Here is a 13,433-nt window from a genome sequence, read left to right as displayed (position 1 = left end):
GTGGTTTCTGGCACACCTAAAATCCATCCTGCGCCATTCATAGAAACATAGAAGATAGGAGCAGGAGTAGGCCATTCGGCCCCTCGAGCCTGCTCCACCATTCAATGAGATCATGGCTGATCATCCAAATTCAGTACCCTGTCCCTGCCTTCTCCCCATATCCCTTGATCCCTTTAGCCTTAAGAAATATATCTAACTCCTTCTTGAATATATTTAATGAATTGGCCTCTACTGCCTTCTTTGGTAGAGAATTCCACAGGTTCACCACTCTCTGGGTGAAGAAATTCCTCCTCATCTCTGTCCTAAATGGCTTACCCCTTATCCTTGGACTGTGACCCCTGGTTTTGGACTCCCCGACCATCAGGAACATCCTTCCTGCATCTAGCCTGTCTAGTCCTGTTAGAATTTAATAAGTTTCGATGAGATCCCCGCTCATTCTTCTAAACTCCAGAGAGTACAAGCCCAATCGACCCAATCTCTCCTCATACGTCATTCCTGCCATCCCAGGTATCAACCTGGTGAATTTTCGCTGCACTCCTTCCAGGGCAAGAACATCCTTCCTCAGATAAGGCGACCAAAACTGCACACAATACTCAAGATGTGGTCTCACCAAGGCCCTGTACAACTGCAGCAAGACATCTTTGTTCCTGTACTCAAACCCTCTCGCTACAAAGGCCAACATACCATTTGCCTTCTTAACCACCTGCTGCACCTGCATGCTTACTTTCAGCGACTGGTGCACAAGGACGCCCAGGTCTCGTTGCACTTCCCCTTCTCCCAATCTATTGCCATTCAGGTAATAATCTGCCTTCCTGTTTTTGACACCAAAGTGGATAACCTCGCATTTATCCATGTTATATTGCATCTGCTATGCTTCTGCCCAATCACCCAACCTGTCTAAATCATACTGGAGTTTCTCGGCATCCTCCTCACAGCACACACGCCCACCCAGCTTTGTGTCGTCTGCAAACTTGGAGATATTACATCTAGTTCCCTCGTCCAGATCATTAATATATATTGTGAATAGCTAGGATCCAAGGACCGATCCCTGCGGTACCCCACAAGTCACTGCCTGCCACTCGGAAAAAGAGCCGTTTATTCCAACTCTTTGCTTTCTGTCTGCCAACCAGTTCTCTATTCATAATCGTCTGACCAGAAACCCCCCCCCCATAAAAATCCACAAAAACTTAAAAAGTGATTGGTTCACACCACAAAATCAAACTCATACAAGTAAAGGCAAGGAAAATGTGATCCAATTCTTCAACAGAAGCCCCAATAACTCAGATTGAACAGACGCCCACCCTGCAGGGTGGTCGGGGCAGGGGGGAGAGACGCGCGCGCCCGAACCCACGTGCGCGCGCCCCCACCGCAGCTGGCACGTGCCGGTACTCAACATGGAACCCGGGCCGGGCGCGCGCGCCAGCAAGCGCGCTCCCAGTAAAAGAGAAAAAGCCCAAGAAGTTGCGACATTCTTCCCCGGGCTCGAACCTCTCACCTTCCTTCACGAACATACAAAGCGCTGACTTCCTCCCTCAAGTCCCCAACATGCACAATGTAACAATTTTCACTGCTGATACATTGTTCCCCCAGCCCGGTAGCAAAAAGGAGCTTGCACGGCGCTGAGGCAAAATGGCGACATTTTAAAGAAGCAGGCGAACTAAAGCTTGCAGCGAAAAAAGAGGCAGAAAAACATTTTTGCACCGCCTAAAGTTGCCCCTGTCGATTGACAATCGCAAGAGTAAAAGCGAAGAAAATGATGGAAAAGACGTGGCGGCGCCCAAATGGCAGGGAGACGGCCACAGAGTCGGGCGTCTTACCTTAAATTTCTGTTTAGATTATTATCTTCGGGGCCTTACAGTAGACTCTATTCCTGGGTCATGCGCGATTCCACTTGTCCTTTGACAGTTGTACAGTGAGGAGGTAAGTTTCAACTCTCGCGTTACTATTTAATGCTGCACGAATTTCGAGTTCCAGCACAAGCAGCAAATCTGAATTTCAACGCTGCAAATGTCTGCTTTTTTGCCACACATCCAAAATAGACGGCAGATTACATATTTCCATCTCTCAATATTATTGCATAAACAGCATCCCCAGCTAAAGCAGAAACTACAGAAGAACAGCCTCCACCCCTTCACAAATGTAACTTCATGTTTATGCAATGCTGCAGTTACATTTACAGCTGTTTTTATATTTTACTAACTCGGTTGAAACTATTTTTTCAAAAATAAAATTGCTGGCAGAACATGGCCCTGTATCTGTATATATTTAACTTTTTTTCTATTAAAAAAATGTGCTGAGATTTGGCAACGCCTATTACAGCAAAAACAACTCAATTTGTGGACAAAATAAAAGGTAGAAAAAAATCTGTTCAAGGTATAAAGTTCTTTGTAGCTTCATGTTTGCTTGTTTCGTGCAGCAGATCTGAGTGGCGACTTTTAAAAATTGTGCTGCTTTGTTCTGAACGAGAAAAATAATGGCATAATTTGAAAATTAAAGTGGCATTAACACAATTTGTATTATATTCTACACGATGGTACACAATGAAATAATGATCCCGGCCTGAAGACGATGCAGTTGGACTTTTCACCTCGTCAAATATTAGCATTCTATTTAGGATATATAACACTTGTATATTCTAATACTAGTGGAAGAAATTACTATATTGTAACTAATTTGTGGCTTATTTTTGTGAACTACCTAAAGCAGAGTGTTTCTGCCTAGTTGAAGTGACTGAAAACTCGTTCGCAAAGGTTGGACATAACGTGGAGCCAACAATCCAAATGAGTCGGTGAAAAAGAATAACTTTTTATTTTATAAAGCGCTTCTAACGCAATAAAACGCTCCGGTTGAAGCCTGAATAAAGTAAATGTGGAAGAAGATATATGCGAAGCAATGTTGAAGTATAAGTTGCATTAAAAAAAACTAGCAAGAGGTGAATAAATCAAACGGAGATTTCTTAACTGGAAGAAAGGCGATCAGAACCATGAGAGAGAACAGTTGCTATAAAACGAAAAAAGAGCCAAGTCCAAGGGCACCAGGTGGACTGTTCGATACATATCACTTGAATGGAGCTCAGGCTGATGAGATGAGAGTTCTTCTGTTCCATCACCAAATGAACTGGCTGCTCACAGTACTTTCAAAGCGCACCGTTGGATAATATCACGTATACTGCATGTGCTGGACAAGTGTAAATTGATTCTTCACTTGGGCACCAGTGCAAGCTATGTGTTTACACACTCATGTTGACTGAGACTTCAGTCGGGACAATGTGGCAGATGTGATTTTGCATCACGTGTGCATGTTGGCTGCAATATAATTGAAAATTGTGCAAAACGGAACTTTTAAACTTTAAAATTATGTAAAGATGGAAACAGGGTAGATATTCAAATCACTGCTAAACACTGTTGTTCTTGTCACCAACAAGAAAATGTCACCAGGTATAGTATTGCTTTTGAGGTTGGGATTTAGCCACGCTGAGTGAAATATGTACGGATTCTAGAACATAAGAATTGGAGCAGTAGACCTTATGGCCCCTTGAGCCTGCTCCCGCATTCAACTTGATGGTGGCTGATCTTCGACCTCAACTCCACGTTCCTGCACATTCTGCAGTGTGCTTGACCTGTATTGCACCTAATATAACACCTGAATGCAGAGTGAGAACACATTTAATTCCCTTGATTGTCATTCATCACCTTAATGAAAACCAACACATAGTGAAATAACAAAAACAAGAGAATGAAGAAAATGTAAACATAAATGGAAATAAATATCTATTCAGTTTTTTGATGGGTAATAACAACTCCACTACAGATATACTAGTCAAATTCCTGTGGCATTGTACACAGAGTCAAGTACAAGTGTAGTCTTAAGGAGAAGCGGGCTTAGAACGTGGGGGATATTTGGACAAGGGCACAGCAATGTAATCCAGTCCCCCATTTTAAAATTATACTTTGTCCTTATTTTACTATTTCCATGATAAATTCTTAGGTCCAGTTTATAATGGAAACTGCCGATGTAAACTTGTCATGGCATAATTAGACCCTCCTGCCAGTTAGTGGTTCTGCAGCTTCTCCATTGGAAGAAGGATGCAATTGTGGCACAACAAGTCTACATGTGTAGCTTCTATTATAAATGTGATCATAGGACATTATAAAGGAAAAAGTTGACATGAAGCACATATGAACTTATCGGCCTGGATTTTACATGCGTGAAAACCCGAAACTTGCGATCTGTCAAGTTTCGCTTGGACAGATCCACTGCATCCGCTGTAAATTCACTTTCGCTGGCACAGAAACATAGAAACATAGAAGATAGGAGCAGGAGTAGGCCATTCAGCCCTTCGAGCCTGCTCCGCCATTCAATGAGATCATGGCTGAGCATCCAAATTCAGTACCCTGTCCCTGCCTTCTCCCCATATCCCTTGATCCCTTTAGCCTTAAGAAATATATCCAACTCTTTCTTGAATATATTTAATGAACTGGCCTCCACCGCCCTCTGTGGCACAGAATTCCACAGGTTCACCACTCTCTGGGTGAAGAAATTCCTCCTCATTTCAGTCCTAAATGGCTTACCCCTTATCCTTAGACTATGACCCCTGGTTCTGGACTCCCCGGCCATCAGAAACATCCTGCATCTAGTCTGTCCAGGCCTGACAGAATTTTATAGGTTTCGATGAGATCCCCTCTCAATCTTCTAAACTCCAGTGAGTATAAGCCCAATCGACACAATCTCTCCTCATATGTCATTCCTGCCATCCCAGGTATCAGCCTGGTGAATCTTCGCTGCACTCCTTCCATGGCAAGAACGTCCTTCCTCAGGTAAGGCGACCAAAATTGCACACAATACTCAAGGTGCGGTCTCACCAAGGCCCTGTATAACTGTAGCAAGACATCCTTGTTCCTGTACTCGAACCCTCTTGCTACAAAGGCCAACATACCATTTGCCTTCTTAACCACCTGCATGCTTACCTTCAGCGACTGGTGCACAAGAATACCCAGGTCTCTTTGCACTTCCCCTTCTCCCAATCTATTGCCATTCAAATAATAATCTGCCTTCCTGTTTTTGCCACCAAAGTGGATAACCTCACATTTATCCACATTATAGTGCATTTACCATGTTTCTGCCCAATCATACTGGAGTTTCATGACATCCTCCTCACAGCTTACACTCCCACCCAGCTTTGTGTCATCTGCAAATTTGGAGATATTACATCCAATTCCCTCGTCCAGATCATTAATATATATTGTGAACAGCTGGGGTCCTAGGACCGATCCTTGTGGTACCCCACTAGTCACTGCCTGCCACTCGGAAAATGACCCGTTTATTCCAACTCTTTGCTTTCTGTCCGCCAACCAGTTCTCTATCCAAGTCAATACCTTGCCCCCAATCCCATGTGCCTTAATTTTGCACGCTAATCTCTTATGTGGGACCTTATCGAAAGCCTTCTGACAATCCAAATACACCACATCCACTGGTTCTCCCTTATCTATTTTACCAGTTACATCCTCAAAAAATTCCAGTAGATTAGTCAAGCATGATTTACCTTTTGTAAATCCATGTTGACTTTGTCCGATCCTGTCACTGCTTTCCAAGTGCTCTGCTATTACATCTTTTATAATAGACTCTAGCATTTTCCCCACTACCGATGTCAGGCTTACCGGTCTATAATTCCCCGCTTTTTCTCTACCACCTTTTTTGAATAGTGGGGTAACATTAGCTACCCTCCAATCCATGGGTACGGTTCCAGAGCCTATCGAGTTCTGGAAGATGACCAGCAATGAATCTACTATTTCTAGGGCCACTTCCTTAAGTACCCTGGGATGTAGATTATCAGCCCCTGGGGATTTATTGGCCTTCAGTCCCATCAATTTTCCTAACACCATTTCCCTACAAATACTGATTTCTTTCAGTTCCACCCTTTCATCAGACCCTATGTACCCCGGCATCTCTGGGAGGTTATTTGTGTCCTCCTTTGTGAAGACAGAACCAAAGTATGAATTTAGTTGGTCTGCCATTTCTTTGTTTCCCATTATAAATTCCCCTGATTCTAACTGCAAGGGACCTACACTTGACTTCACCAATCTTTTTCTCTTCACATATCTATAAAAGCTTTTACAGTCAGTTTTTATGTTCCCTGCTAGCTTGCTCTCATATTCTATTTTCCCTTTCTTAATTAATCCCTTTGTCAAATCCTAAACTGCTCCCAATCCTCAGGATTATTGCTTTTTCTGGCCAATTTATATGTCCTCTCCTTGGATCTTATGCTATCCCTAATTTCCCTTGTTAGCCACGGTTGAGTCACCTTTTTTGTTTTATTTTTATGCCAAACTGGGATGAACAAATTCTGTAGCTCATCCATTCGGTCTTTGAATGTTTGCCATTGCCTATCCACCATCAACCCTTTGAGTGCCATTCCCCAATCAATCCTACCCAACTCGCTCCTCAGACCATCGTAGTTTCCTTTATTTAAATTGAGGACCCTAGTCTCTGAGTCAACTACTTCATTCTCCATCTTAATGAAGAATTCTATCATATTATGATCGCTCCGACCCAAGTAGTTGGGCTATTTGCCCAACTACTGCCCAGCGATTACCCATGAAACCCTTACGCTTGTTAAAAGCAGGTGTTAAGGCCTTCTTTTACCAGCGTAAGGGTTAAAATAAATGTTAAAATAATTTTTGTAAACGATTTAAACATTCACACATTTAAAATTAGTTAGGTAAATTTTGTCCTGTTTAAAAATGTTTTAATTTATTTTTCAAAAAATTACATTTTTATTTTAAATGTTTAATTAAAGGGTATTTTAATTCATTTTGAACCTGTGATCGTTTATGTGGTGTGAAATTTTACTTATTAGGTGATGAGGATTCCGTACGTAAATGGAATCCCCATAAGCATAATAGGAATCCCCCTTTGTCATTGGTTGGCCTGGCCCACGTGATCCCAGGGACGCTTGCAAACCACATGCTCCCTTGGGATGCATGGGCCTTTACGCAGGCGTACGCAAGAGTCCGGAAGCACAAGGTAAGTACATCATTTTCTTTCGGTTCGGAGGCGGCAAGTCTCCGACTGCATTTTCCAGGCCAATAGGGATGGACAATAAATGCTGGCCTTGCCAGAGATGTCCACATCCCAGGATTTAATATATAAAATATAGATGAGAATACTGTTACACATAGGGCCATCTTGCATGCAAAATTGGCAGAGCATGACTGAGTCACAGTATACATACACTGTCAAAGCCTGACTCCACCAATGGTCCAGTAATCATTATCATTTCATGTTCCCTATTAGTCACAAGCATAAGTTATCTGCATGTTAATGCAAATTCCCTCTGCATGACAGAATTATCAATTCTCACCTCAAGGTAAGGGTGTCTTTCTGGAGTCTCCTTTAGGCTCATCTGAGGCTTACTTCACTGCCATAGTGAACCCCATGCAAGACCTTGCTGACTCCTCCTATCAGGCAGCGGATCTTGTTTTTTTGTTGTTATCAAATGTTAAATCCAAGTGACTTTGGCAGTGAGAAACACAGTTGTACACAAAGAGCTCAAAGTGAAGAAACATAGCAGCTGCTCTCCAAATTGCCTTATCTCCTCTCCACCTGTGTGACCTGCCAGTCAGTCTGGTTAGCATAGATAGCTACAGCTACTAGGTGCTGACCAAGCCTGCCTTATAGACTAGTAAAGTCAAAACAACCAATTAAAAGTCAATCAGGAGCCCTCTCATGCACATCAGGAGTCTGAACTCCAAGCTACTCCAGGCAGCTGACAGCAAGCATCAGGTGACTGGTCTGCAAATTGATTATAATAAATCACAGATTGAGCTATGTTGTAACTGTTGGTTTCCACTAAGTCGGCGCTTATGATTTTACAGCAAATGAAGGAATCAGAATTAATTATATAAAAACAGTATAAGGTATTCCACTTAAGAGCAATGTAGGACAATTTAATTTCTGTTAACTAAGTTTGGCTTGAGTACAGACTCATGTTAATACTGGAAATACTCAGCAGGCCAAGCAGCATCCATGGAGAGAGAAACAGAGTTAACATTTCAGGTCTGGGACCCTTCAAACCTGAAATGTTAACTCTGTTTCTCTCTCCAATGATGCTGCCTGGCCTGCTGAGTATTTCCAGCATTTTCTGTTGTTATTTCAGATTTCCAGCATCCGCAGTATTTTGCTATTGTACTCATGTTAATACTGCTATGTGCCCAATCTGTTTTCAAATCTCCCTCCAACCAATTCCCTAAATCCATTCTAAAAAGAAAAAAAAGACTTGCATTTATATAGCACCTTTCACAACCACCAGACATCCCAAAGTGCTATACAGCCAATGAAGTACTTTTTGAAGTGTAGTCACTGTTGTAGGAAACGCAGCAGCCAATTTGCACACAGCAAGCTCCCACAAACAGCAATGAGATAATGACTAGGTAATCTGTTTTAGTGATGTTGATTGAGGAATAAATATTAGCCAGGACACCGGGGATAACTCCCCTGTTTTTTGAATTAATGCCATGGGATCTTTTACATCTACCTGAGAGAGCAGATGGGGACTCGTTTTAATGTCTTATCCGAAAGATGGCACCTCCGACAGTGCAGCATTTCCTCGGTATTGCACTGGAGTTTCAGCCTAGATTTTTGTGCTCAAGTTTCTGGAGTGGGATGTGATTCTAGTTTGACGTGTCATGTTTAAAGTGTGACTGTAGAGTATCAGGTATGGTATTGTGGAATTGATACTAGCCTTGCATCTCTGGAGTTAAAATCCAGGCTTGATAGAATGAAAGTCTTTTCTGTCTGCTGACTATTGGTATCCTGTGTGAAATGAATTTGAGTAGTCTTAATCCAGTTCTTATTGGCATTGGCCCACAATTTGGCACTAAATTAACAATCTTACTTGTAGAGTCCACAGGGCTGTTTGTGTGGGACATGGAAAAATGACAAACCCAGGTTTGCACATTGTTATGACAGAATTTAGGGAACTTTGTTCTACATCTAACTGTGCTGTAAGTGCTTGATGTTAAAAGGCACCCAAAATAGAAAGCCTTCTATTGCCCAGCCATAATATTCTTCACCTTGCTGAGCATAAAAATTCTAAAAATCAATTAAACAATGATTTAAAAAAAAAATTTTTGTTTTTGAAGAATATATATTTTTGATTACAGAGTAAATGATGTTGTCATTGGGGCAATTTGGCTTGGGGAAGGTAACTGTACTGACCATTACGAGACGTGAGTTCACATCAGCCAAAACATAGGGCTGGAATTACAAACCGTGGTGGGTCCCGACACCACTATTGTCTCCATCCCGGCCTCTGAAATGAATTTCCCTTGATGGGGCTTGTTAAGCCCGCCCAGCACTTTTGTCAGCCAATTAGAGGAAGCAGGTCTGGTGACATCATTTGATGGCGCATCATCAGCCGGTTTCCTTAAAGGGACCATGGTCAACTTTCTTTTGACATTTGTGCTGTCGGTGTTCTACAGCATTGAGGTGCTGCAAACACAGACAAGCACTGCACAAAGGTGCAGGGCTGCACCCAGGCTCTCCCATGACTCCCTCCATATGCTTACGGAGGGAGTCACAGCACACAGGGAGGTCCTCTTCTCTTCCCTTCCCATGGGCGGAAGAGACCTCCCTCAGAGATCAACACAGCCTGGTTGCATATTGCAGAGGAGGGCACAAGCAGGGATGTGGTCAGGAGGACCTGAGTGCAGAGCTGCAAACCTTTCAATGATCTCAGTAGATCACAAAACATTAGTGCAAAGCCACACTCAACCTCATCCTACTGTGCCTCTCATCACTCTGCCTTCCCTACTCCTGCACATCCTTACTCACACCAACTTACCTTGCACCTCCACCCATCCCCCTCTATGTACATTATCACATCCCCATCTCACTAGCCACCCCTCACACTCACCCTCATTCTAGTGCAATCATACCAACTAACAATACACAAAGGTAGGCACTTGGGTATTTTATCCAATGTTCATGTAAAGTTTCTGTTAATGAGCTGTCAAACATTGAAACATTTATTTTCAACACTTTGCGTTCTTGGACAGATTTGTGAGCTCCTTTGAAAGTGGCTTGGTGAGTTGCAGTGAATGGTGAGACATAACCGTACCCCACGCAATGTTGATGAGTATGAAATGAATGGCTTGGGCATTGTAGGGATACTTTATGGTGTTGGTGTGGGGTGGTGCCAACCTGGCGCATCATGTGGTAGCCAGGGTGTACAGTGTCAAGTGAAGTAAATCTGGCCATGGTGAGGCCATCTCAGGCCTCCCGGGCAGCAATGTGGTCAGGTGCTGATGCCCTGTGTCCTGTTAGTTGATTGCGGAGAAGGTTGATGTTGTTGGTGCTGCTGGTGTGCCTGGTGATGGGGCTGAACGTGGTGGGATTCTGAGGACCAAGGTGAGAGAGTTTCAAGGGCACCCATGCTGATGGAATAGATGGCAGGTGAAGTAGAGATGACAGAAGTGATCTGTCAATGGTGGGAGAGGTAATGAGGTCAGACTGGATGGAGATTTGTGTAAAGACTTGCAGCATCCTGAATCTGTAGTGGAAATGCAGTTTAGAGATGCTAGTGGTTAAGGGAACATTTCTCAATCAGCTGGGAGCTTTGACTTGACATTTGAAGCTGTCAACTCATCAGCTGATTCAATGGCCACTGAACTCCCACCTCAGCTTCACAAACAAAGTCCAGGTACAGTGGGAAACTGGTGGGTGACCTATCAAATCCAAAAAGCTGGGGGAAAAACATTGATAAGTGGCTGTAAGCAAGCCACTAATGATTTTAATTGCCTCCCCCACCGCTGTGTGTCAGGTCTGCTCAGCGCTGATAGACCTGACATTTGGTAAAGGCACAGGTGGGTTCACAGTAGGGTTCCAACCCACTGGGGGGAAAGAAACGCTTTCCAACCGACCCGCCACCGATCATGCCCGCTGACCGCACCCCCCCCAGCCCCCTGCAAAATCCAGCCCATAGTCTTAAGCCATGTTTCTTTCAGCGTCATGCCATTTGAGTGGTTCATATTAATTCAGGTATCCCACATTGTTCAACTCTGTAGCTCATCTGATCTCGCCCAGTAGTATTATTAGCTGCTTGTCGATGTTTCTTTGTAACTCACCACTGGGTGGTGTGCTAAAGTGGCTCTGATGACTAGATCTCTGATTTTCTCTCCCACCTTGTGGACAACACCTATCTTGCACTCTGGATCTCTTTATAATCTTCAGTAAGTTTTGTCTGCTTTACAAATAATTCTGAGACAGCACTGCATTTTAAAGCAGCTTTTGGAAGACTTTTTTTGAATAATAGTATTATGCCAGCCATAATATTTTCCAGTAATTGACTGTTAACTGCCACTGACAAACTTAACAGTGATTGCAATACAATCAAATCATTCAGTGCGAACATTGGCATGTGTGAGTAACATGGACAGAACTACCTTTGGAAAAAAACAACCATTATCAGCAATTCCCTCTTCTACCCAAAACACGAAACAATCCGTGAACTTTAATTTTAGGTACATGCAAAAACTGCAGGTGCATGCATTTTCTCTGTCACACTTTTCTATATGCAAATTTTGAGGCACACATCCAACTGATTGGTTAAAATTTCATATTCATAAAACAACAACATATCATAATTAAACAGGTAGGCAGCATACCAATCAGCAAGAAGCAAATAGGAATGACAATCATGAAGTTCAAAGAACTCTGAATCAAAACTGGCCAATTGAAGCTGAACGAATCAAATTGTTTCAATTTGTTTTAATATATGAATTTGCAACGTGCGTGTACCCTGTGTGGGCAACTTGCTTGCCACATTTCATGGGCCACAGGGTAAGCAGTCGTGATGACAACAATGCAAAGTGTCTTGGTAAAAATGTGATTGTCTATGTAATTACATAGAATATACAGCACAGAAACAGGCCATTTGGCTCAAGTAGTCTGTGCTGGTGTTTATACTCCACATGACACAAGCCTCCTCCCATTCCATCTAACTCATCTCAACCGTTCAGCACATCTTTCTATTCCCTTTTCTCTCATGTACTCATCTAGTTTCCTTTAGAAAGCATATAAGCTATTTGCCTCAACCACTTCTATGGTAGCGAGTTCCACATTCTAACCACTCTCTGAGTAAAGAAATTTCTCCTTATTTCCCTATTTGTAAAATTAATGACCAGTTACTAGAGAACTGTGCATTCTCCCTCTGTGGAACTGCACCATGCTTCTAGTGAAGTGCTATTAAGATGCTTTGTAAGACAAAATTGTTAAGTGTGAGCAAATTTACCTTGTTAGCCCAGCAAATTGCTTCCTCACCTGCTCACAGGTTTGAGCTACAGGTGAAACAGCATCAACTGCCTCTGCAACCTCCTCCACTCCATAACAGAATGCGTCCTCTGCTCCAAAAGATCCACTTTTCTCATTACACCTTCTGAGAGGTAACTCCAAAGCAGCATTTTGGAATGGCGCTGTTCTTCCTCTGTATCTTGCTTCTCTCATTTTTTAAATGTGCAGCTATTTATCCTTCAAGCCCATTAAGAGTTGCTGGTGTAACAACAGACAATGCTGGAAATACTCAGCAGGCCAGGCAGCAACCGTGGAGAGAGAAACAGGGTTAACGTTTCAGGCCTGGGACCCTTCATCAGAACTGGAAAAAGCCGGAAATGTAACAGATTCTTTCTAAATTCTCGCTCTACTTGGACCCCTCTGGCCTCTTACCCTCTCTAGATCTTTTCATTGCTAACTGCCGATGTGACATCGGCCGTCTCCATTTCTCTGCTCCCCTCTCTCACTCCAACCTACCTCCCTCTGAATTTGCAGCACTCCGTTCTCTCCGATCCAACCCTAACATTATCATTAAACCTGCTGATAAGGGTGGTGCTGTTGTTGTTTGGCGAACCGATCTCTACCGTGCGGAAGCTGAACGCCAACTCTCCTACACCTCCTCCTACCTCCGCCTGGACCATGACCCCACTAGCAAACGTCAAGCCATTGTTTCAAAGTGTGTCACTGACCTCATCTCCTCTGGAGATCTTCCCTCCATGGCCGCCAACCTCATAGTCCACCAACCCCGCACAGCCCGCTTTTACCTCCTTCCCAAGATCCACAAACAGGACTGCCCTGGTAGACCCATCGTTTCAGCCTGTTCTTGCCCCACGGAACTTATCTCTTCCTATCTCAACTCTATTTTTCCCCCCTTGTCCAGTCTCTTCCCACCTACATTCGCAACTCTTCCGATGCCCTCCGTCACTTTAACAGTTTCCAGTTTCCTGGCCTGAACCGCCTCCTTTTCACCATGGACGTCCAATCCCTCTATACCTCCATCCACCACCAGGACGGCCTTCGGGCGCTCCATTTCTTCCTTGAACAGAGGCCCAGCCAGTCCCCGTCCACCACCACCCTCCTCCGCCTGGCTGAACTTTTTCTCACAT

The 13,433-nt window shown here is 43.5% G+C and overlaps 1 protein-coding gene across 6 annotated transcripts in view; it reads right to left on the bottom strand.

Annotated features, from left to right (window-relative positions):
• The window catches only part of LOC147108700 (zinc finger protein 512B-like), a 165,738-nt gene that overhangs the window by 119,237 nt on the left and 33,068 nt on the right, over positions 1 to 13,433 (bottom strand). The window contains exons 1-2 of one of the 6 annotated variants that reach the window (XM_086005430.1): positions 7,361 to 7,627; positions 1,818 to 3,642 (exon numbers count right to left, since the gene is read on the bottom strand). The exons of the other annotated variants lie outside the window; for them this stretch is intronic. The gene's annotated coding sequence lies outside the window, so the exon portion shown is untranslated. Of the gene's footprint in view, positions 1 to 1,817; positions 3,643 to 7,360; positions 7,628 to 13,433 lie in introns of those variants that run through there. 6 annotated transcript variants of the gene reach the window in all.

The sequence above is a fragment of the Somniosus microcephalus genome, chromosome 13, assembly GCF_052327205.1.
Source record: "Somniosus microcephalus isolate GS21.2 chromosome 13, FLI_Smic_1.0, whole genome shotgun sequence".
In the NCBI taxonomy this organism is placed as follows: domain Eukaryota; kingdom Metazoa; phylum Chordata; class Chondrichthyes; order Squaliformes; family Somniosidae; genus Somniosus; species Somniosus microcephalus.
The sequence above is the reverse complement of the archived record's forward strand: the minus strand, read 5'-3'. Positions and strand labels throughout refer to the sequence as shown.